This window comes from Myodes glareolus, chromosome 2 (assembly GCF_982192425.1).
Source record: "Myodes glareolus chromosome 2, mMyoGla1.1, whole genome shotgun sequence".
In the NCBI taxonomy this organism is placed as follows: Eukaryota; Metazoa; Chordata; class Mammalia; order Rodentia; family Cricetidae; genus Myodes; species Myodes glareolus.
In genome coordinates this window covers 8,374,364-8,377,682 of record NC_142027.1, presented here as the reverse complement: position 1 = coordinate 8,377,682, position 3,319 = coordinate 8,374,364, and the positions used below count along the sequence as shown (strand labels likewise).

Here is a 3,319-nt window from a genome sequence, read left to right as displayed (position 1 = left end):
AGCAGAACCAAGCAAACCGGTGCTGGCTGGTGACATCACAGGGGATCTTTGGGGGCTCAATTAGCATTCTGTTTCTTGCTCTGGGGGGGGGGGGGGGGATGAGCTGGGTGTGTCCTTAAAGAGCCAGTACTCATACTTTTTGTTTCTTCCCTTAGGTTTTAGTAAAGGGAAGAAAATGAGAATGGACCAGAAGTGTGTGTGCCCACACAGACAGACAAATCTCCCAAAACAATGTTGGACTCAAAGAGTGCCACACTAAAGACGCCATTTAAAAAGGGAGATTACACTTGCTTATGAACAAAATTTATTCCAACTATTTAAAACAGTCGAAATTACAAGACCCTCCTTCCCCCACCCCCTGCTAAGGTCCTGATGGCAAACAGGTGTTCTTCTCCCAAAGTACACCTGGGGAATTGATGAGCTTACTGAGCGATAGGTGAAGGGCACAGGTGGGAACATGGGTGGCCTTAAAGCAGCCACACTGGAAGGTCTGCACGCAGCACGGATATGACTTCCCCATGACTGTGTAGGTGGAGCTCCCCCCCCCATATCCTCTAGCCCCAGGTCAGGTAGAGTTTGGGCAGAATTACATACAGCCTATTAGGAGGGGTAACTGGATACAGAGGCGAGGTCCTCATGACCTTCTTGGCCTCCTTCTTCTTCGAGGGGAGGTAGAAACAGGCCCAGTGATGATCTTCGGCAAGTAGGCCCAGCAGAATTCCTGAAGATGGTGCTACTTTGTCCCAGAGGTTAGTCCTGTACAACACAGGTCGGCCTCAAGCTTACTGTTTGGTAGAAGAGGACACCCGATCCTCCTGCCTCCACTTCCCGAGTGCTCAGTTACCAGTGGACACCACCACACCTTTTTGATTCAGAGCTGGGGATGCAACCCGAGGTTGTGTGCGTGCCAAACAGACCCCATCGCGGCTAAGCTGCAGCCTGGGTCCATACAGCTCTTTACGTAGTATAAAACATGGAGCTTGGCCCTAACTGAGCAGCAGAGCATTAACTCAGCATGTCTGAGGCTCTAGATTTTATCCTCAGTACCAGAGAAAAATTTAAACGCATGTGTAAGACGTTGCTATGAACAGTTGGATTCAGCTACATAGGTGATTATGCTGTCTGCGGGTTTCTAGGTGAAATATATGTGTGTATCTACAGAACTATGAACAAATACATACTTAGAGAAAGATAATGTGAGTCTTACCAGAGCACGCCTGTGTAGGACAATAGCCAGGGAGCATGGAGAAGCACTCTGCCTTCAGCACCCACCTTCTCTGTCACTGAGGGTGATGGATTCACCGAGCCCTGGTGGAACAGCAGATTTTCACTGACCAGTTCCCAGCTCAAGTCCTGTGACCTTTGCTTTTCATCAGTCCCTTGTTACCCTCCTATCGTCTGTGAAATCTAGTCTCACAGTGCCCTGGGAGAGCAATTACATTTGCTGACAAGCTTGTCAGATCCTGGAGGTCAGTGAGAAACCTACCCGGCTGTTGGGCTTGAGTTGAGTATCTGCGTGGCCCTAGCAGACCCAGCGGGACTTGAGCAAGGCTGGAGGTGGGGTGGGGGAGGGGGCGGAGCTCTCAAGATACGGAATGGGTCTTAACAACATGTCAGGGTCTAAATCTTAGACGTAGGTCTCATCTCTCAGAGTCTACGGGATGGAAGTGGGGAGGACGAAAGGTTGGTCTGAGCAACTGTGTGGAGGCCACACTATTAACAGCAAGAGCAGGGGAAGAGACAGACAGGTGCACGAGGGCCGTGCTAGGCTAATCAAGTGTCTTCTGAATGGGTCTTTCAACGCCTAAGACTAAAGGTGGGGTGTTGGCTATTGAGCCTGGAGTCAAAAGAGGCTCAAACCTAGAAGTGAACTCTAGGTGTTACACTCAGTGCCAGGGATCTCATGACACCTTACCCTAGAGAGGGTGAGAAAAGTCTGGGCGTCTGGTCCAGCGAGCAAGTAAGGAGAGCAAAGGCTGTTCAGATCTAATGAGGCAAGGGCCCATCTCCTACAGAGACTCAAAGGTAGGCTACGGTGGGAAAAAGGGAGGGGCTTCAGGTCTGCCCTAGTCTGCTGCCTGGGAAGCTGCGGGTGGGCTAGTGGGAAGTAGGCCCTGTTTGGCTGCCCCCTGCAGGGACTGATCAAGCCCTGGCTGATGACTAAAGATGTCATTTCCCAGCTCCTGGGACTGGAGGTAGCAAACTGGCTTCCTACAGGTCTGACCCATGGCAGTCTGGCTTCCCAGGCTGTGTTGCTTTATTTGTAGGTAAAGGAGATGGTAGGAGATGGTTTTCCAGGCAGGTTGCTAGAGGTGATGAGCCAGAGTTCTGTTGTACAAGCGATTTGGCCACTGTCCATTGAAACACGGAGTTTCTCTGAGAATCAAATGGGGCAGGAACCTATAAGGGAAAGAAAGAGGGGGGAGGAGAGAGGGAGGGAGGGGAAGAGGGAGGAGGGAAGGAGGAGAAGGGGTATCAGGGAGGGGGAAGAGGAAGAAAGGAGAGGAGGGGAGGAGAAGAGAGTGAAGAAAAGGAGAGGGGAGGGGAGGGGAGATACCTACCAGCAGAACATACTCTTGGAAGTCATGAAGTCTTTGCGGGGGGGGGGAAGGTGGGGGGATGTGGGGGCGGGGCACAGGACACTGGCAAAAGTTGCCTACCTGTCTCCTGTCTGCTAAAAGGAAGATGCAGAGGAAGGTGGAGGTGTTTTCCAGATGAAAAGGAGACACAACTGTTCCTGTTGAGTTCTCACACATCTTCTTGATACTTCAAGCAATAGTAGACTCAGAAAAAACTACTTAGGAAGAGAAAAAACTTCCTCACTGAGACCTCTCATGCCTGTACACCCCCACCCCATGTCCTTCACTTGTCTCCTTCCTGTGACAAAAGTAGGGCTTGCTCTGTCCTCACTCCGAGGCAGGGAAGGCATGGGAGCAGGAGGTGGCCGGTCACTCTGTCCAGTCAGGAAGCAGAGAGAGATGAAGGCCTCTGCTCAGCCAGCTTTTTCTCCTTCTTAATCAGTCCAAGACTCCAGTCCATGGAGTGGAACCATCTAATCTAGGGTGAAACTTTCCACCTCAATTAATCCAGTTTAAAGATAATTTCTTGCAGGGAAGCCTGGAGACTTGTTTCCATGGTGACTTTAAATCGTGTAAAGCTGACAATCAGTATTAACCATCACAGCCCTCTGTTCTGAAGAAGCAACTCGAAGCTTAGCCCTGGGTTCCTGCCAGGTTAGAGAGCCCCAGCTGAGGCAGCACCCCAGGCCTAGGCATGTCTGCTCTAACGTGAGACTAAACCCTCTCCCTCCCATCTTAGT

At 50.9% G+C, this 3,319-nt stretch overlaps 1 long non-coding RNA gene across 1 annotated transcript; it reads right to left on the bottom strand.

The window, feature by feature from the left end:
* Window positions 1-255: 255 nt before the first annotated feature.
* On the bottom strand, window positions 256-2,953 carry LOC148122901 (uncharacterized). The gene is made up of 3 exons (XR_015734972.1): window positions 2,661-2,953; window positions 1,208-1,308; window positions 256-756 (listed from the first exon to the last, which is right to left on the bottom strand). It is a non-coding gene; the product is annotated as an uncharacterized LOC148122901 (long non-coding RNA).
* Window positions 2,954-3,319: the final 366 nt, after the last annotated feature.